The sequence below is a fragment of the Chlorocebus sabaeus genome, unplaced genomic scaffold (genome assembly GCF_047675955.1).
Source record: "Chlorocebus sabaeus isolate Y175 unplaced genomic scaffold, mChlSab1.0.hap1 unalloc_scaffold_450, whole genome shotgun sequence".
Classification (NCBI taxonomy): domain Eukaryota; kingdom Metazoa; phylum Chordata; class Mammalia; order Primates; family Cercopithecidae; genus Chlorocebus; species Chlorocebus sabaeus.
Window position 1 is genome coordinate 72,173 of NW_027327760.1, and position 14,045 is coordinate 86,217.

Below are 14,045 nucleotides of genomic sequence, written 5' to 3' on the forward strand. Positions count from 1 at the left end.
CTGAATGTGGTATTTTCACAAGGAATAATGATCTGAGGAAAGGGGGCCTGTTCCCGAAAGTGGGATTGTAGATGCTAGTCTTGGCTCAGTTTCTGGGGTTTATTAAAAGAGTGTTTATAAAACCACTCTATTTTTATTTACCAAGAATATTAGTGGGGGAAAGGGGCAAGAAAAAAATGGCCTGGGACTCAAAATTCTCTGAGGATAAATCAATCATTAAGTAGATCATATTTACATGAATAACCAAGACTTGGTGTGATGTGTCAGCCTACTCAGCTCCTAGCCACAGGTCAGCAAGGATTTAATGTACAATCAACCTTCTCTCATTCTACAGAAATAAATGAAAAAAACTAGTCAACTAAGCAGCAGGCTGCTCTGAGGTTTCTTGAGTAGAAGGGTGACCTGTCTGTTCCCCTATTGATGCAATAAAGAGCACCACTTTTTGTGAATCCATCTCTCCTTCCTTTCTTTCTTCCTTTTGGAAACCTAGCAATGGCTAAGAACATTATGGTGACATATAGTTTATCAGAGGCCCTTACTATGTTTTCTTTTTTTTTTTTGAGACAAAGTCTCATTCTGTCATTAAGGCTGGAGAGCCGTGGTGCGATCACAGTTCACTGCAGCCTTGATCTCCTGGGCTCAAGTGATCCTCCTGCCTTAGCCTCCCGAGAAGCTGGGACTGTAGGTGTACATCACCATGCCCAGATTTTTTTTTTTTTTTTTTTTTTTTTGTAGAGACAGGTCTCACTATGTTGCCCAAGCTGGTCTCAAACTCCTGGGCTCAAGTAATCTTCCCACCTTGACCTCCCAAAGCACTGGGATTATCTACATAAGCCACTGAACCTGGCCTCTTACTATGCATTAAAACACCACTTTTGGCAATAAAAGCCCCCAAAGACAATCCTGAACTTATGCAGGGAGTCTGACTGTGTACTCCATAAAATGGTGTTGAAAACCCTGTGAGCACACAGGCATATTTTTCGGTTTGGAGTTGAGAGAAGAGATGTATAGAGCCACAAAGGGACATGGAGCCAGAGCACAGTGAGACACCCATGGGCTGGGAATTCCTCTCTGCCTGGCTTGTTCAATCTACAAATTACTAAATGGGTAGAGTTACTAATACAGGGCATAGATTTGATGTGTATAACACAAAAATGTTTCTAAAAAACAAGACAGAGTTGAATAATTCATTTATTCTGAGTTCTGTAGGTAGACCCACTGTTTTACCAGAGGGAATCAATACATGGTGGATACAGAGGTTAGAATTAAAAATTTTAATCCCAGGTGTGTCAAGGCATCATTAATTCATTAATTATCTCAACAAATACTTATCAAATGTCTACTATGTGTCAGACACTGTACCAGACTCTGGAGATATAATGAAGAACAATGCAGACACAGCCTCTACTTTCTTGGAATTTATAAGTTGTATGCCGATAACCAAATAACTTTGTCTCTCTGAGAGTCATTTTTAAATCTGTAAAATGGGGTTGTAGCAAGGACTAAATGAGAAAATGTATGGGAAAGTGCTTTATAACCGCTAATGTTTTCTGTATACTGAAGATCACACATACATACACAAGCACAATTGTCTTCCATTCATTGCAAAGTATAATGAAAGATTAATGAAGTTGGATCAAAGAGCACATGACATAAATTAAATCTTTATATTTATCAAAAGGGGAGGTTGTGTGGAGACTTTCTTAGGAGTGAGTTAGGAACCTGAAGATGACTGAGGCTTCCCTCGAGAGTTTTTGAAGGAGCTAGATTATACATTATAAACCACCCTGAGCGTTTTTGATTCCCTTCTGTATGCACTCTTGGGCTTTTGGAGCAGTGCTCGGAGGATAATCTGAAAGGCTTCAAGGTCAAGGATGGAGAGAAGACAATGTAACAGTCCAATCCAGCTCTGACCACCTGCAGAAATGCCTGGAGCAAGCTGGTCCCAGGAGAATCCTCTATGAGATCTCAGGAAGCAAGAAAAGGCTCTATGGAGGGAATGGCTTTTAATGGATACTCTGTGATTGGAGGAGAAAGACTGACCTCAACTTCTCTTTCTCCATGCTGTTTTTTAAAACTATATCGAGGTGCACACTCTAGACAGAGTTGGGCATAGAGACAGGCAAAGAAGATCAGAAGCTCCAAGAGCCTCTTGTAATGACAGGCCATTGAGCTGGAGCCTTCACCTCAGCCATCTGTGGCTCCTCCTTTTCTAGACCAAGGACACATGTCAAGTACTTGTTACTGTAGAAGAATAAAGATAAGTGATGTGTTATTCTCTGAGGAGTTTAAATTATGACATCCAAAAAAGAGAAAGTATTGTGACACCAGAAACAGAACCAGAATGACAAATTAATATCATAAACCCATTCATTTCTTCAATTTCCACTGCTGCTACCTTTGGTGGAGCCCCTGGGGTACAGGCAAAGTCCTCTTTATTGATCTAATTTTTTCTCTAGGTTTTCTCAAATGCATTCTCCATACAAAAGCCAGCAGTTTTTTTTTTCCCAGATAAATTCAGATTATGTCTCTTTCCTGTTTAAAACTATTCCATGTCTTCTCTTTGCACTTGGAAGAAACCCCAGACCCTTTGCCTTGACCTAGAAGTCCCTTCATGATCTGGTCCCTAACATCTCATCAAAGGCATCTCCTATATGTAACCTCTTTCCCTATACCTCCATCCACACTGGCCTTTTCTTATTCCCTCAAATTTTCCAAACTTCTTTCTGCCTCAGGACCATAGCACAGGCTGTTTCTTTAGACTGGAAGGCTCCTCAATGGCTGATTCTTCCCCTCGACTCCAAGAGGCCTCACTAGCATCCTGACTTGGGCAAATCCTCCTCTGTTATCTATTACAGAACTCTGGTTGCCTACTTCAAAGCACCTGTCCCGAGCTGTAATGGATGCACCTGTTTATTTGTTTGTCTGTCTCTTGGCATAAACTGCAAGATCCAGGTAGGATAAATCTATGGTTACTCACCACACCCTTGCACTTGAAACTTAGGATGATGTAAAAAAAAATTACAGGAATAAATACAAGTTGGACTTTCTCCTTAATTTTTCTTACAGAGAGCAGGAGTGATTGCATAGGGCATAACTTCCTCACGCCTCCCTACTTTTCCACATGCAGTTGCTTCTATCTGGGCTGCCTTTTCCCCTTGGCTAATCTCCAAATTCCTACTCATTCCACTTCCAGAACCAACACCACCCTTTCTCCTTCTGTGAAAGCTTCTCTTATATTCTCTTTTTTGTGTCTTCACACTATCACATAGACCTCTGTTTTGTAATTATGTGTGTATCTTCCTGTACTCCTTCCCTTTCATTGTGAATTCTCTGAGGACAAAAAGCTTATCTTATTCCTCTTTCCATCTTTAGCCCTAGTGCAGAATATGATATTCACATGATATACACATGCATGGGGAGCCTACAGATTTTATATATGTCATAGAGAAGGGACCAGGGAAAGCTGGCCACTCCTTGGTGGCGATGTCTGCCCTTGGTTCCTCTTGCTGAACAAAGGATGGTCTATGAACAGGAAGGATGGGATGCTCCCTCCCCACTGCCTGCCCCACTCAGAAGTGAAGGCAGCTTGTACCCAGGCCGAAATAGGGTTTCCCAATCCTTTGAAAGGAAAGCATTCTTCGGGCAGATTTTCAAGCTGAAACCATCCAGAACAAAAGCTGCTTCCAGTGGTGGCCGAGCAGACCAGTGCCCCCCTCCCTACGGCCCTAGTGCAATTACTATCTAATGGGAGAGGGATGTGAAGTCTTCAGGTGAAACATTTCATCAGGGCCACTGTCAGCCAGTGAGACAGAGACCTGTGAGCTCGCCAGTTGATTGTGTGGGACAGTTAGAGGTGCCCAAGCAGCAGAGAAAGTGAGGAGGAGGAGAAGGAGGAGCAGCAGCGGCACACAGTCTGCCAGGTCCATTTTCACCACGCTTCCTTCCCCCAGTGGCCACCATTGGATTCTGTTTAACCCATGGTTGGGAACTCAGGCCCTTGAAAATGAGGCACTGTTCCCCGCCAGGCACAGAGTCCAACAGGAAAGCTCTTCGTCTTTGAAGGCAATGTGAGCATCACAACTGAATGTCTTTTAATTAACTTAGGTCCACATTTCTGCGAGACTTCCCAACTTTTTTTTTTTTTTTTTTTTTTTTTAACATTATCTCTCTTGACCTGCCTCCCAAGGACCCTCATGTTCTCCTGTCCATTTCATCCCTCTTCCCAAGGAGAGGACTGGGATACCCTAGCAACATTCCAGATCTTTCTATCTCTTTGCACGCTGCTGAAAAGCAACTGTTCGGACAACAGTTTCTGAGGTCCTGTGGAATGGAAGGCAACGACTACCTATGCTCAGGGATAAATTGAAAAAATAATAAAAACAACTACTTCTCCTGAAGGCCAAGAAAAAATTCAGTGGAACCTGTGGGAACTTCAAATTCTGAGGGAGGCCTTTGGAGCAGTCCTGCATTTAGTAATAATCCTTGAGTCACGGCCGCCCAGATACTGCCTCGGGGTCTGATTTTCCTTTGAGGCCTTGGAGTATATACTCAGATGAACATAAGTTTAGAGTTTTCAAAGGTCCAGGTTGGCTAGTGAGTTGTCTATAAACTGGCTGCTGCCTAACAGAACAGGCATTATCTTAATGGTACTGATAGATCTGGAGTGTCACACATCATTAAAATAGCTGATTGATTAGAAGAAAATAATTAGCTTGCCCTACGTTGCTGGAAAGACTTTTGGCATACCAAGAAGGAGATATGGAAAGGACGTGGGGTCATCCATCTTTTGATCATTTGTTTTCCATCCAACGTGATGAAAAAGGCCCTGATAACCCTTAGGGAAGGGAAGGAATATAAACATGTCTTAGTTCTTCTCTGCCATTTACTCAGAGAGAAGCTATCTGCAGACTTTCTGGAGTGTGGTGTGTTTATTCCAGTTACATAGACACACTCCTTTAAATCAAACACACTGTTAGTGCCTTGGAGTTGTAAATCAGTGGTTCTTTTCAAGTGACTTGATAGAATGTGATATTCTACTTTCCCTTGACAGGATATAAACATCGAAACCTAAATATTATAATCAAGTCCAGCCATTGGCAGGACCGTGAAGAAGGACATGTAGATTCTAGTAGCTTTTCAATGTCCTTCTTGCCTTTCGTGGTATCTGTCTTCCTCTGGATGTTCAATAGTCATTCTCTTTCACTACTTGAGAGATAAGTTGACAAACTTATTTATATTCAGGAGTGATGTGGTTTAAGGCATTTTTATGTTCATAGACATTTGCACAAAGAACCTTGAGCCAAAGGGTGTCTCTGGGGACGTATTTTGCTGGCATGATGGGCCTTGTCAGTACCCTGGAAATCAAGTTGTCAAACTTGCAGGCCATCAGTACTCTGATGATACTACACTCTTGGAGAGGCTGGGGGCAGAGTAAGCAGATCTGGATCACCTGGGGGCCTTTGGCTGACCCTTAGATGCACCTCCTGCCTCCCTCCACACCCTTTAGCCTCCATCATTATTTTAAAAAGCCACTGTTACAGATGAAAGCATATTATGCTCAGATTAGAAAATAAAATGGTGAAACACTGTTGGTCTGGAGAACAGAGTCTGAGTTTGGGAGTTGGCTGGAATTGGGCATTCTGACCCTTTTCAGGCAAGTGACCTTGGGCACATTACTTACTGTCCCTGAAACAATTGAACAAGATTGCCCTGAAGCTTGCATAAAATTAATGCAGGAGAAAATGCTTAGTCAGGTTGGGTGGGGTGGCTCACTCCTGTAATTTCAGCACTTTAGGAGGCCAGATGGTCAGATCACTTGAAGTCACAATTTCGAGACCAGCCTGGCCAGCATGGGGAAACGCTGTCTCTACTAAAAATATTTAATACAAAAAAATTAGCTGATCTTAGTGGTGGGTGCCTGTAATCCCAGTTACTCAGGAGGCTGAGGCAGAAGAATCGCTTGAGCCCAGGAGGTGGAGGTTGCAGTGAGCCAAGATCATGCCCCTGTATTCCAGCCTGGGTGACTAAGTGAGACTGTCTCAAAAAAAATAAATAAAAGAAATAAGCTTAGCCAATAAATATTAGTTTTCTTCTCTTTTAAAATATAATCAGAAACTCTGAATTTCACCTGAATATAATTTGTTGACATTAACTCTTAAACAATTTGTGCAACATTTTTTACAAGATAACATGATTAACTATTTTTTCCTAAACACATGAGTAATGCATCTTCACTGCAGAAATTCAGGTAATTAAAAAAAAAAAAAGAAAATCTATCAACTTTCCTTGGGCAGAATCACTCATTTTTTTAAAAAATTATTTTTCGATACATTTGCCCCTGCACTTCCCCACCCCCTGATTCTGGGCCTTTTTATAATGTCTGCTGTTACACTGCACCTTCTGACTTGTTGACTTCTTTTCTCCTTTAATACATCATAAGCATTTTTCCATGATATTAAGCATGCAGTCTGTGTGTATGTGTGTGTGTGTGTGTGTGTGTGTGTGTGTGTGTGTGTTACAGTTGCTGCCATCACTGGACAGCCCATTCTTGGCAAGACCTTGAGTTCTTTTTTGAATTTCTGTCATATGGCTGGATATGGGAGTAGGGATGTAGGATAGTGGTGAATTTTATCTTAGTTCTCCTTCCACTGACCAGAAGTTCCTTCTGCCTTCAGTGACAAAAGGCCACATTTCAAATGCAGTTATTGGAAAGGGTCCTTTGATCCCCACAACTGGCCCCAGGGCAATGCAGAGTTGTGGCATAAGTGGTTTTTGAATGAATAAATGTATGCATGAAGGAAGAGGCATACCATTCATTCAGAAATAGGGATGCTAGGTGGTTTTGAATTCTCAGCATAGCATTATCGGTAATATTTAGCTTTTGTTTTTATGTTACTTCTCTGTGCCTCAGTTCATTACCTGCAAGATAGAAATAATAATAGTCCCTACCTCATGGGGTTGGCACAGTGTTATATGAACGAATACATGTGAAGCGACTTTCAACATTGCCTGGCAAAAAGAGAGTGCTCAATAAACCATAGCTCATCATCATCATCATCATCATTATGTGCTTTACAATATATTCCAACATTTTTTCAGTGAGCCCAGCCACTCAAACACACAATGATTTTTAAACATTTTTTTTTTTAAAGAAAGTACACATAGGCATGAGAAGACAGCATCTTAGGACAGTAAAGTAAAACAGGATGAGGAGATTGGCTAGATACCAGGAAAAGGAAGTTCTAACAGAGACAGAAAGGCACAGAAAAGGAAACAAGGAAGGGAGAAAGGAAAACAAAGAGAAAGGAGGGAGCAATTATGGGCAGACCAGAATTCAGCGGAGGGAAGGGCCAGGTATGTAAGTTTGAAAAACGCACCATGGGACTTGACTGTGCAGTGAAGACTGAGACCCGTTACTCTAGGACGTTAAGGAGGAAGCTTCACAGACCCTCTGCGGCTTCCTGTCCTATTACCCAGTCAGGAAAGGGGAAGGGGATCGGAGTGGCGAGAAGGGAATAAGGGCAGGAATTAGAAAATGAGAAAATTGAAACATGGAAAGGTAAATTAACTCGTGAAAGGTCTCTTGACTCATTGCTGGCAACACTGGGTCTAGAACTCAGCTTTCAGGGTATCCGAATTAGTTCTCAATACTTCTCCAACCCTGTCTGCCAGTTTCTCTCTGTACTTGGAGACCTAAATACAAAAACTGACTCAAGAATTTGAAATCTATGCCTTAACTTTTAGGATGGCCATATGTTGAGGGAGGAACAAAGATACTGGTCAAAGTTTCCATCAATGACCTGCAGAAAATTGGAAAATATCAGGTACCATCACTTCCTCACTCCCCACAAGTCTTCCAGACCTCTCTCTCTTTGCAAAGAGTGGTCAGGGAAGGTTCCAAGCCAATTGCTTAATAAATTAATAGCTCTTATTCCACTGTACAAAATGTAAGAGAAAGAATCAATTGGTTATTTTGGTTTCACAGCAGCCAATGTGTACGTGTGACTTGACTGAGCAAGACTCAGACATTTTCTCCATTCCAGACTGATGGGCTTGGCTTTTGGAATTCCAAGCCCTTGCATGTAGATTGGCTATAGGAGCCATGAAAACATTATTTGTACGTTTTTGGTTTTGTTTTTGCATTTGGTGCTACAACTTGCAAATAGTGGCCAGACTAGTTTAAACGTATTTCTTAATATACAAGGATATTTGTATTATTTTTCTGGCACTCATTTTACTGGATTATTAGATCAAATATGGGTGTGTGCGTTGTGAGATAATCTTTTATTGGTTGGTTGGTTGGTTGGTTTATAAACAATTGGGAACAAAGACTGGAAGCCAGGTAAGATAGTTGATGGAATGCAGTCTAGCAACACTTAGGCTGGTATAGAATCTAAGATTCACAACTCCTTAAAGAAGATGCCATGTGCTTTGAGAGTAGGGTCGGTGTCAAAATTAGAGCACTCTGAATTAGTCTAGTTTATGTTTTTAGAAGCGCTATTTTCTTCCCATGTCAAAACTTCAAAACACCTGAGAAAATAAGTAGGAAGGTCTCTGTGGTTATGAACTTTGAGTGAATGATGACAATTTTGAGATACGTGCCAAAATAGGAGAGTCTTCATTTTCCTCATACCTGTTAAGGTAATGGTCTGGACTTGCTCAGTCCTACACTTGAAGCAAAGGGAGGGCCCGTGGGAGCTCCTTTGAAGGAGGCGAGTGCTCTTTGTTCCCTCGTGGCCTCTGAAGTTACTCTAGAGCTATACAGCTCAAGGCCAGCAGATGGCGCGTGGCGTCAGGCTGCGAGATAGCGCCGAGACAGCATGGACGCCGAGAGCCTGGGAAAGCCAACTGTACCACGGGAATATAAACTTTAGTTAGGAATAGAAGCACGCTCATTTTAGCTATTAGATGATTTGCCTGATACTCTGGCTCTTTATTTCGAGAATGTCTAGCTCACGTGTGATATAACTCAGACCCCATTTCACTCATTTCTTAAACTAGGAATGGGTAAGGCTTACCATTCTCCTCTGCTTGTTTAGGACACTCTTGAGAACCTCCTAAAATGCTGTGGAATGGAACAGTGGGAACGACCAGAAGTACATTCTGGGGAGAAGAGAATAAAAACACCATTCCTTGAGAGTGGAAATGTCAGAGGCGTTCAAACCAGAGCGACTTCATCTTGAGTAGGGGCTGGGTAAAATGAGAACGAGACCTGCTGGGCTGCATTCCCAGGAGGTTAGACATTCTTAGTCACAGGATGAGATAGGAGGTCAGCAGGATTGGTATCACAAGATACATGTCATAAAGACCCTGGTGATAAAACAGGATGCCGTAAAGAAGCCGGCCAAAACCAAGATGGTGATGAAAGTGACCTCTGGTCATCCTCACTGCTCATTATACATTAATTATGATGCATTAGCAGGCTAATAAACATTCCCACCAGTGCCATGACAGTTTACAAATGCCATGGCAACATCCAAGTTACCCTATATGGTCTAGAAAGGGGAGGAACCCTCAGTTTTGGGAACCTCCCCTTTTCCAGAAAGCATATGAATAATCTACCCCTTGTTTAGCATATGATCAAGAAATAACCATAAAAATGGCCATCCAGCAGCCCTCAGTGCTGCTCTGTCTATGGAATAGCCATCCTTTTGTTTCTTCACTTCTCTAATAAACTTGCTTTCACTTTATGGACTCCTGAATTCTTTCTTGCACAAGATCCAAGAACCCTCTCTTGGGGTCTGGATCGGGACCCCTTTCCAGTAACAGAAGCAGATGATCATACAGTCCTCTTTATTGTCCTTCCCCAGCCCACAACCAAGTTTCCTAGAATCATAGTACAGTTTCCTAGAAGGCCTACTGCTGGCATATAGTTAGAGATAACTGAAGACATCTCTTAGGTTTTGAGAATAGATTACTTGTACACTTATCAAGCAGATTTTAACTTAATCTAATTGTTTTCGGTTCAGCACCTTGACCTGGTGTCACTGAGCCTGGAACTTCTCCAGAGAATAAACTTCTAGTTTTCTAAACGAAGAGGGAAGGAAAAGAGAAGGGTGGAGGGATAATTGTCTGGCTGCATGGGGGTGGATGAGGGAACCTAGAGGTTAAACTGCTCCACCTTCTGCAGACCTTCAGCCAAACCAAGTTTCAGCCCCATGCTTCAGCCTCATTTTCTATAGTACTTAGTGCCTCTAAGGCCTGAATCTTTCTGGGGCTCTAAAGGGAAAATTGCTGTGCTTTTTATTATTTAAAAAAAATTTGTTTTTCATCAATGTTCTCTTTAGCAGATACCTGTCATTCTGTTAAACCCCTGCTGTACATTTTCTTTGTTTCCCACATTGTGAGTTTTATTTTTCCAGGGCAGAATTTCCTGGCATCCCTTGCAGCTCCCAGGGAGTAGGTCTGGGACCTACATTCTACCAACCAAATACACCCACATGAAGCTCTGATTAGGAAGTCAGGAACATGTGGACACAGACTGGGTTCTGAGCATCTATGGTGCAGATGAAGATGATGGCAGGAGCTGTGGAGGCAGTAGAATCCTCATCAATCCTCTTCTGGGTGAGATGCCAGGCTGTGTTCCTATGAGCTTAGCCTTGAGCTTTTTTTTGCCAGACCTCCCAATGAATCACCGAGCTCCTAATAACTCTCAGTAATTTCCTTTTATGCTCAAACCAACCCAAATGGTTTCTACAGTTTGCAACTAAAGGGGGCAGAAAGGAAGAAAGAAAAGAGACTAATAAATTTGGTCCATGAAAGTAAGGTCAATCTAAAATCTATAAGAATAAAAAATGCAGAATTGGGCTCAATGCAGGCAGGAAGACAGAAGGCAAAGTGTATTTTGTTATGTACAAAGTACTACATATGGTACAACATTCCAGTGCTGCCTTCCTAAGGCAGGTGCTATTTGACTGTGGCCACAACCCAATATGGAGAGAAGCTCCATGACGTGGAGCACTAAAACACTGACAAAGCCAACTGCTTCTTTATCTGCACCAAAGCAGCAGAAATAATGACTTCAAAGTAGCAACCTTAACCAGAAAGACCCGAAGTCCTTCTCCCATTATTATTATTATTATTATTGTTATTATTTTGCAAGGCATGCCTACTGGACTTTCTCCCATTATTTAAGGATGCTCTGCAAGAAACCTTGAACCTATTAAAAAAGTTCCGGTTCAGGGGAGTGTTTCCCCACGAGAAGCTACGATTTCAAATTGTCTCAAAGAAGTAGCCGTTGAAGAAGAACTAGAAAAGGATAGATCAGTGATGTTGGAAGTAAAGGGGCGAGAATCTTCAGGTTTAAAGACTGTGGACACAGCATCTTTGACTGTGTCTACACACATACAATTGATAGGAAGCAAATACAAGCCAACTAAGATTTTTAGGAAACCACATTGTCAAAGACACCTCAAGCCTGCCTGAAAATAGCCTGTAATTTTTATTTTTAAAGCAAATTCCAGGCCTCTAGACCCACACTAGCATGAAGAGGTCGGCGGAAGCTGTGTGTCCCTCAGGAAAGCAATTCTTTATTGCCTATCAAAGATGAATCCATAGGGGATCATTAACAAGAAGATCATCCCAGAGAGCAGCTTCTAGAATCACCAACCAAGTAAGTGTCATTGCTATCCCTATTCAGCAAGGTTTGCTATTTGCTACTCATTCAGGAATGCTGAGTCTATGTTTTAAACTGAAAGTTTAAAACAAAATCTTGGTTATCCCGTTTTTTCTTTACGTTTGTATAATTGGGAGTGGGTACTGGGAGACAGCTTGTCTTTGAGCTTTGGGCTTTTAGTAGCAATAGTTTTTTTTTTTTGTTTTTTTTTGTTTTTTTTTTTTTTTTTTAACAATTAGCATTACCCTTACTATTTAAGACAGAAGATTTTTCAGAATAAAGACCTCAAAATGAGAAGGAGTGTGTTTTGGACTTAAAACATTGCTCAGGTGTGTTAGCAAGGACTGAGACCTTGAAGGTCTCCAAATACCATTAAGAATCATTGTGTTATCCTCTTTCTCACCTGTTGGATTTGTTTGTTTGTTTTTACTTCTGATTGATGAACTGGGCGAAGAGAAGTGGTCTAGAAATGGTGAGAATGGGTGGGTAGATAGGATACAGGTGGCCTCAAATGGAGAGTGGTCACCTGTAAACAGAAGCCATGTTGATCTCCCTGCACTGCCTCTTCTTCCCTGCTCCTTGCAATGACCTTTACCTGGACTCAGTCAAAACAGCTCTGTCCTTCTCCTTCCCAACCTAAAGCTTATAGTGCAGTTAATCTAGAGGTCAGCTGAAGTGCAGATTCAAGTGGCTCAAACCCCTTTGCAGGTGTAGGGAAGGAGTTTGGAACAGGGAAGGGGTAGGTTGGGGGTGAAGATGGGAGGAGCTCATGGCTTCCCTAATTACCTCTGATTCAGAGCTCAGACTTCTGTTGTCATTTCCTACCCACAAGTGCTGTCTCATTCCTTTGGTTTCCTTCATTTCTATTCAGCCTCATGAAATAAAGAAATAAAGTAAACAAACAAGTAAATTAAAACAAGATCTTTATGGATGTGACAGAAAGCTTAGAAAGCCAAGAAAGTCTTCTATCCAGGTGATGCAAATAACTGTAAAACTTCAGACTTCTTGAACTACAAAGATGAATTCTGCCAACCCAAGTTCTAGTACTTCCTCTACTCCCAGCGTAATTCCACTGTTTCTTGGTTTCCTCGCTCCTTCTCTTTCTGTTTGACTGTTGGGAGTAATAAACTCAGTCAGGTCCTACTACTTGAGCCCATATTTAAATGCAGAACAATTTGGACTTCAATTTATTCTTCCCCCTTCTTCCAGACTCTGGTCTGATTTATCTTTTTATACTCTATAGCCTATTAGGGTTTTATAATAAAGGCTGTCCTTCTCTAAGATTTCCAGTGTAGCTATTATCCTTTAACCCTTTTGCAGAGTTGACAAAACCAGTTGTTATTTTTTTTGGTGGGGGTGGAGGGTGGTTGTTTAGCTTTTACTGATTATTAGAATGACTATTATTTCAGCAAAAAGTATTTATGAAAAAAAAACTCAAAAATTTCAGAAAAGTACAAAGGAGAAAGAGAATAATCTGTAGCATCCCAAACTCAGTATATGTCTAAGGATAGTCTCTGTTCTCCCCTGGTCTTATTCATGCCCTTCTCTCTAATCAAGGAACAATTGGCTTGACTTTTCTAGCTTACTTCACTTAATTTTAGATAAATATATATCCTGTTTGAGATTCAAAGAGGCATTTGTCAGCATTAAGGGTCTCCCTTATCTTCATCCATGCTCACAATATGTGGCAGGTATCCTTTAGAGTTTGTGGTTTGGGATTATAGCTGTTTCCTCATTTCATTCATGATGGGGAGATTTTTTTTTCCTTCTATTTTTGTTCCATTTATTGTTTTCATTGGATTTTTAGAAAGGGGAATGGCGTAAGTGGTTTTACTCTGTTGTGTTTAACAGGAAGACTTACTTTTCAAAATAATTACGTGTCTGCTTTTAATTTTCTACTTCAAGAAAATGTTAAGGAAAGAATGTATAGCATTCTAGTTAATTTTCAGTTGTTTAGGTGCCTGATAAAGAGAAGCTTCCCTAAAGAGCAGCCAGTTCTGTTCTGAAGATGGCCTTCCCATGGCACCAGTACCCTGGCTAGAATTTTCCCAGGGAGAGGTGGCCTAGCTCCATGGGAGCTATCACCATAGATTGCCCATGCTGAGAGAACAGACCACAAATTACACCAGCTGCAGACACTTACACAGCGCATGTAGGGAGAACAGAGGCTGATACCCAGAGAACGAGAGGGGTTGTACCTCAGCTGCACAGCAGCAGCAACCTGCAGAGAAACACAACCTGCAAGTTTATACAGCTCTCCTCCTGCCTCCATGAGAACATGACAGAGGCATTTGAACCAGAGTAACTCCATCTTGAATAGGGGCTGGGTAAAATAAGGCTGAGACCTACTGGGCTGCATTCACAGGAGGTCAGGCATTCTTAGTCACAGGATGAGATAGGAGGTTGGCATAAGACACTGGTCACAAAG

At 41.6% G+C, this 14,045-nt stretch overlaps 1 long non-coding RNA gene across 2 annotated transcripts in view; it reads right to left on the reverse strand.

The window, feature by feature from the left end:
* The window catches only part of LOC140711276 (uncharacterized), a 135,773-nt gene that overhangs the window by 44,119 nt on the left and 77,609 nt on the right, over positions 1-14,045 (reverse strand). The window contains exon 5 of one of the 2 annotated variants that reach the window (XR_012092426.1): positions 9,779-10,708. The exons of the other annotated variant lie outside the window; for it this stretch is intronic. This is a non-coding gene — a long non-coding RNA (uncharacterized lncRNA). Of the gene's footprint in view, positions 1-9,778; positions 10,709-14,045 lie in introns of those variants that run through there. 2 annotated transcript variants of the gene reach the window in all.